Source organism: Pseudophryne corroboree, chromosome 11 (assembly GCF_028390025.1).
Source record: "Pseudophryne corroboree isolate aPseCor3 chromosome 11, aPseCor3.hap2, whole genome shotgun sequence".
Lineage (NCBI taxonomy): Eukaryota > Metazoa > Chordata > Amphibia > Anura > Myobatrachidae > Pseudophryne > Pseudophryne corroboree.
In genome coordinates this window covers 91,506,777-91,517,455 of record NC_086454.1, presented here as the reverse complement: position 1 = coordinate 91,517,455, position 10,679 = coordinate 91,506,777, and the positions used below count along the sequence as shown (strand labels likewise).

Here is a 10,679-nt window from a genome sequence, read left to right as displayed (position 1 = left end):
ACATGTGAGTGCTAATATATGTACCTATATCACCTGTCGACTATGTGTGTCACTACCTGAAGGTTGTAGAGATGAAGATAAGACATGTGTCACAAATACATTCACATAATAATGTGTGCAATCATCTTTGGGTGTTGGTTGAAGTCTTGGCCCTCATTCCGAGTTGATCGCTAAGTTTTTCGGTCGCACAACATATTCGCAAAGTTGCGTTAATGTAGTAAATATGCGAACCTCCGCCCCCAACGTATTTTTGCACATTCGTACGCAGTATTACACAAAGTGGGCGTACGCCAAATGACATCGCAGTAATGCGAAACCATCGCAGCATTGCGAATCCATCGCAATAACACATACTTAATCGTAAAAATACTAAGTTTTAGTAGATTTACACATTTTACCGTAAAAGTGCACACTTTTAAGGAAAAACGCTCAAAAATGTTTTTTTAAAGCTATTAAGTGAAATTACACCATTCCTTTTAAAGTCAACAAGCCCTTTTCAATAACGAATCCAATTAGTGTAATGATTGATAATGTTCCTAAACAATTAAGTCTGCAAAACAAACCAGATTAACACTTTGTTGCCATAATTGCCCATCAACATGTAAAAGTGTATTTTTTTTTTTTTCCCCTTTGTTTGTTTTTAAAGGTGTTGTTTGTGAATGAAGGTGTTTACATGTTTCTTAACACAATAATCTCCTGTTTTTTTGGTTAATAATCTAACGTAAGATGTGTGTAATGTTTTTTGCAAACAATTTCTGCCTGCCAATCAGCTGATCCTTTTTTGCATTAATAAACACAACACCCGGTTAACTTTAATCAACTTTTTTTATTTTATTTTTTAAAATAAATCTTTTTTTTTTTCTTAAAATAAACAAAATCATGCAAATTTTTGCAAATTGTCAACACAATGCATTAATCCTTGCAGGTGTTGGCGCATGGTGTAAAGAATGCCTCCAAAACTTGTAGGATCTCCAACTGCAACATCTGAAATTAAGATGCAACACAAACATTAATAACTTAATTACATTACTTATTATCCAAGCAAGGCGCAAAGCACACTTAAATGCAGGCATGTCCAAACTGCTGGACTCCAGCTGTTGTGAAACTACATATACCAGCATGCCTTGACACAGTTTTGTGGTCAGGGAATGCCAAAGCTGTGTCAGGGCATGCTGGGATGTGTAGTTTCTCAACAGTTGTAGGGCCGCAGTTTGGACAGGCCTGCTTTAATGGCAAAGTTACTACATCCTGCCTGTTTTATGGTACAATCATTAGCAGAACAACACACAAGCCTGCTCAGCCTTTTTTTAAGATTTTAAAGTGTTCCAGACCATGGGTTACATTTACTACTATGTGAGTTATATTTAAGATGGAACGTTGCCCATAGCAAACAAGCAAAAATATGAATATTATATTGTAGAAGTGGTTCCCAATTTTTAAAGTATAATCTTATTGGTTGCTATGGCCGACATCCCATGTTAAAGATAACTACCATCTTCGTCAATGTTACACCATGTTGGCATTCATTCCCATTTGTTTTTTTTTTTTTTTTTAGGGTGTTGGTCCTGCATCATCACATTGCATATCAACATCTTCAGAAGGACAACATATCCTAGCATGCCCACACTCCATGAAAGCTGCCCTTACTAAATAAGGTCAAACAGGTTTGACTTTATCCAATAATCATTTTGTGAGTGTAACTTTCACACCACAAATCATTGGGTCGTTAGGCTGCCTAACAAAGTGAAGCATGTGATTTGTAAGTGTAAATATTAATACACAGGCACAAGTGTAAAAGAACAACAACATACTAAACTCCACTCAGGTCTAACTGTTTCCCAGAAAACCTAACACATATAAACCCTGTTGTCCTGCCAACCCTGTTGACCTAATGAGTGTCGACCTAGAGTGGACACACAAAACATGGCACACATAAACACTGGACATATAATGACACTCAAATAAATGTAAATGCAACATGTACACCATGAAGAAAAACACAATTAATTTTCCTTGGTACAAGAATTCCAACAGTACAACACTGCATGTTTTGTCATTGTAAGTGTAAGTAGGTAATCATTTTTAACAAAATGTTAAAACACTTACTTTCCTCGGCAACATGAAGACTCCCTGAACTGTCTTCAGGGGCTTCCTCTGCCCATTCACTGGGTGGGGATGGCGGCTGGATGGGGGAAGGCGGCTGGATGGGGGAAGGAGGAGGGATTGGGGAAGGAGGCTGGATGGGGGAAGGAGGCTGGATGGGGGAAGGAGGCTGGATGGGGGAAGGAGGTTGGATTGGGGATGTAATTTCAGAGGGTGGGTCTGATTGAGAGGGCGAGGGGGGCGGTGAAAATGTTAGGCCAATAGAGGGTGAGGGGGGCTGAGAAGGTGAGTTCGAAGTAGAAGGAGAAGGGGTATGGGAAGGAGGAGAAGGGGTCACAGAAAGAGAAGGAGAGGTTGGCTGAGAAGGGGAGTGGAAAGTGGAGTGGGCCTGGGAAGCTGAGGGGGCCTGGGAAGCTGAGGGTGACTGGGAAGCTGAGGTGGATTGTGAAGCTGAGGGTGATTGGGAAGCTGAGGGGGATTGGGAAGCTGAGGGGGAGTGAGAAGGGGAGGGGGAGTGAGAAGGGGAGGGGGAGTGAGAAGGGGAGGGGGACTGGGAAGTGGAGGGGGAGTGAGAAGGGGAAGGGTGCTGAGCTGGTGCATCATGTGGTGCTTGCCGTTGTGGTCGTCCTAGAATGATTGGTAAAATATATTTCAATTTGCATGTTAAATTACATAGTAATCAATTGTAATTTTCACTGTTCGGTTCCATGTAAAAGAAAGTTTTTGTAAGAATTTTTAAAAAATAATTATTCAAACCTCTTCATGTTGCCCACTGCAAACAAAATTATGAAATTTACAAATTTTGTCGGCCATTCCTGTATCTATTCCATTGAGACATATTGATTTGTCTAGCCAACATCACCAGATCACTATTCAAGCTACCTTATTATATAGACAGCACTGATCAAGTTTTTTGGTACAGTTTCCTGCCTGGTTACTAATTATGTAAAACATGCACTTGTTTAGGGACACTTTGCTACAGTCAGTAATGTTTGCCCTAACCACACACACTGTCCTATTTTTTCAAAATGTTCACTCAGTGTTGCAATTAGCCTACCACTTAGTGAAAATTTGCACTATTTAGGCTAATAATCTTATGTAATGTTACTTACTGCGTGCATGCATAGTGCGGATTTGCTGGCGGATCTCCGCCAACAGCTCTGGAGTCCTCCTTCGGAGATCACTCCATCTCCGCTCTAACTGGATGATGGTCCGCCTGCTGCGGACGCGAGACCGCAGCAGGCGACGGACCTCCGCGTAGGCCTCGCGCTTAACACGATTGGGGATGAATCGCCCAACGCGGCCTACGCGGCGGTCCATCACCGCAACCAGGACGCGGAGCTCCCGCCTGGTGAAAGGTGCCGCACGCATCATGGCAATGGCGTTTTCCTTATTTGGGCATATATTTATAATGTCTGTTAGCATGTGATTGGTCCACAATCTATGCTGTCATATGTCATTTATAATAACTTTATTGATCTTTGCAATGCTGTGAAGAGCAGAGTGTTATTTCGCACGAGCGGATCTACGCATTCGCATAAGCAAATTTTAAGCAAAACACAACCATAAATTTTAAAACAAAAAAACACAGACACAGACACACACACAGTTTTAGATCAATTTATAAACATATCTGAGTACTCACCTCAGTTTGTGTGGTCTTTCAGCTGGACATTCACAAAGTGGGCAACATTCAGTTTCATTTGTTTGTGTTTTTGTTTAAATAATCATGATGTTAGAATAGTAAAAAAATAAGGACACTATTTAGCAACATCACAGTATTGTTTGACACAAAATTAAATTGTCAGCTTAACGTGTTATTGTTTTTTGAAGATAAAAAAAAAAAGATTCAAACACACAAAAAGCATTACACAATGACCTTACAATAGCAAACACAATTTCTACATTTAAATACAAAATGATGCATACTGTGCTTTTATTTTGGTAACAATAGAGTAAAAAAAAACACTATACCTGAAAAATTCAGCAACAATGCTTGCCCTGACTTGGCTCCCCCTCCTTGTAACACTCCCCCCACCGAAGTGTCGGACAACCCCTGGCTCCTCATCAGGCAATTCCTCTGTCTGAGGAAGCACTACGCTACTCCTTACCGCGATATTGTGGAGTATAGCGCACAGGACCACTATTTTACTTGCCATCTCCGGCGAATACATGATGTCGCCACCAGTGCGGTGGAGCACACGAAACCGCCCTTTAAGGACCCCAATTGTGCGCTCCACCAGCTGCCTAGTGGCAGTAAGCGCGGAGTTAAATGCCGTCTGTGGTCCTGGCCTGGGATTACGGTAAGGAGTCATGAGCCAGGGGGTGCAAGGATATCCACGGTCTCCTGTTTGAGGAAAAAAAAAAAAATTAGAAATAGTCAATTTGGAAAAATATACAAAATTTTGAACAAAATATGTGCAACAACTCACTCAATAACCACATGTCTGCTCGTTGACTTGATCTTAATCTGTGCCATATCCCTGATTGTCTAATGACATACGCATCATGGGAACTTCCAGTAAACTTAGCGTTCAGGGAAAGGATCTGGAGGGATGGCCCACAAACAACCATTACATTCAGAGAATGAAACAGTTTCCTGTTTCTATAAATTTCTTCATTATGTTTTGGTGGCTGAATAGCTACATGTGTGCCATCCACAACCCCAATAACATGTGGGAAGCGACTACCACCTTCCGCAAATTGCCGCTTCACCACATCTAGGGCACCAACATCCAAAGGCATAGCAATAAATTGCTTCACACGCTTGAGGAAAGCCTGGCAGACACTCCGCAGGACCTTACTGAACTGGCCCTGCGACATGCCAACCAGGTCTCCAACCACATGCTGGTAAGACCCTGTTGCCAAAAAATGTAACACAGCAAGGAATTGTGTCAATGGTGGTATTGCTGTAGGATACCGAATTTCAGACTCCAGATCACTCTCTATTATGGAGAGAGTGTCTAGGATTAGATGTGGTGGCAGCCTGTATCTACGTACAACCACATCATCTGGCATCCCAAAAAGTAGGACACGGGGTCGGAAAATTGGTGGCCTAGCACGCCTCCGTTGCCTTGGTTGATGAGGAGCCGGTTGTGGTTGTGGGGCTGGCGGTTGGGGTGGGAGTGCTGGCGTGGGTTGGGGAGGTAGGGCTTCTGCTGCGATAAATATAGACATCACACACTTTTATAAAAACAAAAAATAAAAAATGAATAAGACAAAAACAAAGTCCAAAAAATATGCAAACAAAAAATTATTACAAAAAGGGTGTGTCAACTTACTGCAGGAGCGTAAGACATTTTTTCTGGGTTCAATTCAGGACCAAAAAGAATATTATAAAAAAAAAAAAAAAAAAAAAATTATTATAATGAAAGCTACATATGTTAAATTGTAATTGTTAAAAATACTATTATTTAAAAAAACAGAACATCAAACACATCACAAACAACTACTACAAAATTAAGAATAATTGGTTAAAAAAATTTAAATTAAAAAAATAAAAAGTTAGCCCTTTAGTAGCTAGCCCAGCCAAGAACAACACTACTTTGCAGATCAATCCCGGTACAAAACATAACATTTATTATCAAGATGGAAAACAAACATAATCAAAACACTTTGAACAAACACAAACAGGCACCAACACAGGCCCAGGGAACTTACCTGATCCAAAATAAAGAAAGGAACTCTTTGTGTTATACAGCACACCAAAGATACAAAATCAACTAGGGTTACGTCACCCAAAAAAACACTCCTACAAGAGAGCAAATATGACAGTCAAAAACAACATACAGACCAATAAACAAAACAGGCACCAACACAGGCCCAGGGAACTTACCTGATCCAAAATAAAGAAAGGAACTCTTTGTGTTATACAGCACACCAAAGATACAAAATCAACTAGGGTTACGTCACCCAAAAAAAAACTCCTACAAGAGAGCAAATATGACAGTCAAAAACAACATACAGACCAATAAACAAAACAGGCACCAACACAGGCCCAGGGAACTTACCTAATCCAAAATAAAGAAAGGAACTCTTTGTGTTATACAGCACACCAAAGATACAAAATCAACTAGGGTTACGTCACCCAAAAAAAAACTCCTACAAGAGAGCAAATATGACAGTCAAAAACAACATACAGACCAATAAACAAAACAGGCACCAACACAGGCCCAGGGAACTTACCTGATCCAAAATAAAGAAAGGAACTCTTTGTGTTATACAGCACACCAAAGATACAAAATCAACTAGGGTTACGTCACCCAAAAAAAAACTCCTACAAGAGAGCAAATATGACAGTCAAAAACAACATACAGACCAATAAACAAAACAGGCACCAACACAGGCCCAGGGAACTTACCTGATCCAAAATAAAGAAAGGAACTCTTTGTGTTATATAGCACACCAAAGATACAAAATCAACTAGGGTTACGTCTCCCAAAAAAATACTCCTACAAGAGAACAAAAATGTCAGTAAAAGCAATGAAGCACAGGTTTATTTGCAAAAATGGACTAGCTAAATATATATGTGTAAAAAAGAATAACAAACAATCAACATAAAATAAACACTTTGAAATCAAAAAATGAACAACAAGACGAATTCCAGAATACTCACAAACGAAAATTCGCAGACAAAATGCTACACTGACTATATTCTAAACGCAAACAAAAGGACAAAAGTATGCTTGACAATTACTCACTCTGAAAATTCCTATAGCACCTTCACGCACAAGCCAACAAACTCAAGTGAAACTCCAAACTACCTACACTCACAGCGTGCAAAGTAGGCCCTTAAATAAGCAGTGCAATCATTAATCAGATTAACAGTGTACACCTGTGTGAATTAACGATACGCACGTAGGTATATAAGCACACACCTCGGCGTACACACGTCATCACAAACATGGCTTCTCGTGAGCAAATCGCAGCAGAGATGGACCGCATTGCAGAGCAGGAGATGGCATTGCGGAAAAGACGCCTAGATTGCCAGAGGCGCATGTTGGAATCCGCCTCTGCGGATGTTGAAGAGGCAGGACCTAGTACTCTGCAAATGTCTGCTTCTGAACCACAACAATTGACTGGGGATACCCTGCCACACACACAAAGTGACCAAACTGAGGGAGAATTGGCTTTAGCCACACAAACACAACAGACAGAAGCTGCTAGTGAGGAGGAAGATGGTGATGACCAACAAGAAGAAACCTCACAGGCTACCTCCAGACGGAAGAAAAGACAGCCTGCATTCACTAAGAGGGAGTTGCGTGTCTTGGTCACGCAGGCCATGTCCAAAATCTATAGAGGGCCAAAAAACATGGGGGCTGCTTCAAAAGAACGAATCTGGAGAGACATCACAAAATCTGTGAATGAAGTTGGCTCTGTCGTCAGAACATCACAGGAAGTGAGACGACGGTAAGTGCATATTGACAGTCCTTTTTCTGTGCTAAGTTGACTAAAAAATGTAGTTACATGTGATGTTATGTCTAGCAAACACAAGCAGAACACGTGTCCTATATATTAGCTTAGACAAATAATAAGACTCTACTTTGTCCCTCTTTCACAATACATATGTAGGTGGGCCGACTTCAAATCCCGCCTGAAGGCAAAGAGGGCTGCGGAGTGGAATGCCTCAAGGGCTACAGGTGGAGGAGCACCTGTCGCTGTGGAGTATACTGACTTGGAGGAGATGGCGATGCCCTGTGTCAGTTATGAGGAGGGCCAAGGGGTGTCTCATATGGACACGGACCTGCCTGAGATCCTGACGGGACATGACTTGGAAGGTAAGTTTACACATTTAGTTGTCTGTAATTTTGACAGTATTTATAATAATAAACTAATTTTGTATCCTACTTTTTTCCCACACATTCTTCTATTTGCTTGCCACAAAACACAGCACAGGGGGGTGATCCGTTTGAGTCACAGGACGGTTATGTGGTTGAGGCTGAGGTGGAGGGACCTAGTGAGTCTGGCAGTGTGGGACAACAAATCCCACCTCTGCAGGTTCCTACTGGCCCCCCCACCCAACCCTCTGCTATCCCGGAGATCCTGCTTGAAATCGCTAGGTATGGTGAGAGCCTAAATCGGTTTCAAGACGGGGTCATCCGGGAGGTAAGCCAGATAGCTGTCCGGCTCACTGAGCACCGAACCTGTGTTGAGCAAGGTGTTGCTCAACTCTGCCAAGGTCTGGCAGAGATCAGGCAGGGCCAAGAACAACTTGCCTCCTCATTCCAAACCCTTGCAAATAACATCTTGCAAGGGCTCCAGGCCATCGCTGTCTCCCTTGCCCACAGTGGCAGAGAGCCACCCACATCGGCTCCCTCCCCTGCCCCTGCCCAGGAAGAACAGCCCACTGGGCAGGCCCAACGAAGGTCGCTCCGCAGACCTTCCAAAGAAGAACAGCCTCAGGCGGGGAGAAAAAGAAGAAAATGATGTCTCTCCAGATGGGCAGCACCCATGTTTTTGATGTTGCCTCTATGTATTTTTGGAGTTGGCTTGTGTGACCAGAATGGATAACTCCCTCTTAGTGAAATGTATTCTTTCTGTTTGGATGTATTGTAGCCTGTGAGTTTATGTGTATAAACACCAGAGCCATCTTCCTCTTACTAGTGTGCTATGTATTGTTGTGTTTGTGTGGTGGATCCTAATTCTTTCTCATTTGGTTTAAATTTTGTGTGTGGCAGGGTGTGTCATGTTTTATTTATGCTTTAAAAATATACTTTTGTCAGAAGCAGAATTTTGCAGAGTACTGAGTTCTGCTATCTAATGATTGTCAGTGCCATCTGCTTGCTGCTTGGTCCATCTCTGCCTGTGCGACTCACGTGGAGCCATGTTTAAATGTTGTGAAATATTATTATAGTAATAAAAAATATATTTAAAAAATTTGAGCAGTTTCTTCAAGGTAATGCAGTTCAAGAAAGATTAGGTCAGCATATAGACACTTGTAGACCAATCTGCTAATTCTCCTTAAAAATTGAAAATAAAAACAAAAAAAAGGTATGCTTTGCACCACACTTTAATGTCCATATTAAGTAAACAGACACAACGCTTTTTATAAATATCTCTGGTCAACAGGACATCATTTCAAACATTGTCAGATATTATAATCAAATATTATTGTGACTTTTAAGACTAAATTAAAGTGTATGCTGCATTATGTGGGTGTTGGTTTATTTGTAAAAAAAGTTGCAGATTTCAAACACTTTCACAAATATTTTCACTTGCTTGTATTTGGGAGTCTTACACACATTAAAACAAGTTTTACAAATGCTTACACAACAAATTCAACAAAAATCACACCCTTATTTGGCAGTGTGTGAGATTTATATGTGAGTAGAATAAACATGTGATGTGTGTTCAGACAATTGCTGGTTGGTAACTTTCATCTGCTCATTAATTAACAAGTAATTGGACATCAGATGAATGTGATATCCAATTAACTGCTAATTACTGCATACACACTTGTACCAGTACTTCGCAAATGTAGAGTAACTGCAGACCTACTCGGCTGCTGCGTGAATGTTGCTACGGTTTCCTATGTTAGTTTTAACAGCGACAATGTTTATTTGCGAAAAACACGCCCATTGCGAGTTGCATACTCCCACACTGTACGCCCACTTTCACGCCCATGTCGGAGCATTGCGAAGTCTCGCCTCGGCCACGCCCACGCTACTCCTCGTTTTCGTTTGCCAGTTACGGCTTTTTTTTTTTGAGTAATTTTGTCCAGTTGTCGTACGTATGTACTCGCGCATGCGTAATCACGCATTTGCGCATGCGCAGATACTTACATTTCGTACATTTGCGTTGCGAAGACTCTTAGCGATCAACTCGGAATGAGGTCCCTTGTCCGGATGGCTGTATCTTTGCTGTGGGTGGTAATCAAAGTCTTTCAAGTGTCCATAAAAAGTCTTTAAAGTCTTTAAAGTGTCTATCAAAGTCTTTTAGAAATGTCCATCAAAGTCTATAGAAATGTCTGTCAAAATCTTCTTCCGAATGGATGTATTTTTGCCTTGGAGAAAAACAAAGGAGAAACGGGTGAAAGAAACGGACCGTGGAATCACGTCTTATCACAACATTGTCTCAATTGATGGATCATAAATTAAACCAGTTTGTGTAACAATGCCCTCGCTCCTCAAACTCATCACTTTGGTACTGCGCTTGCACTGCATTAAAATCCGAACACATCTAAATATTAAACCAATCATTATGACAACTTCCAGGATACAAAGGAGAAACTTTCCTACATTCACGATAACATTTTGAGCCCATTCTCCTAAACCTGAGAACCAATTGCGTGGGTTCAACCATGAAACCCAGCCGGTCAGTTCATTACTCACAGCAGTAAGGGTAAGGTTGTGTCTCCTTCGGAACTCCCATTTCAACTGCAAGATATCGTCCATCTTTTGATCTATGACCTCGGTGGGGTCATCAGTGCTGTTTGTAATGTACGTGCAGCACTTCACACCATACTGAGTTGCTAGGGTGACACAGTACCCGCCTGTCACCGTTGTGATGTTATTGAGAACCATCCTGTGCTGGATCAGTTCCGTTTTGTAAGCTTGCAATTCCCTCCCAGTATACCT

The 10,679-nt window shown here is 41.4% G+C and overlaps 1 long non-coding RNA gene across 1 annotated transcript; it reads right to left on the bottom strand.

Moving 5' to 3' along the window:
* Positions 1–806: 806 nt before the first annotated feature.
* On the bottom strand, positions 807–4,445 carry LOC134969966 (uncharacterized). The gene is made up of 4 exons (XR_010189591.1): positions 4,078–4,445; positions 3,749–3,770; positions 2,107–2,730; positions 807–984 (listed from the first exon to the last, which is right to left on the bottom strand). It is a non-coding gene; the product is annotated as an uncharacterized LOC134969966 (long non-coding RNA).
* Between the last annotated feature and the right edge of the window lie 6,234 nt (positions 4,446–10,679).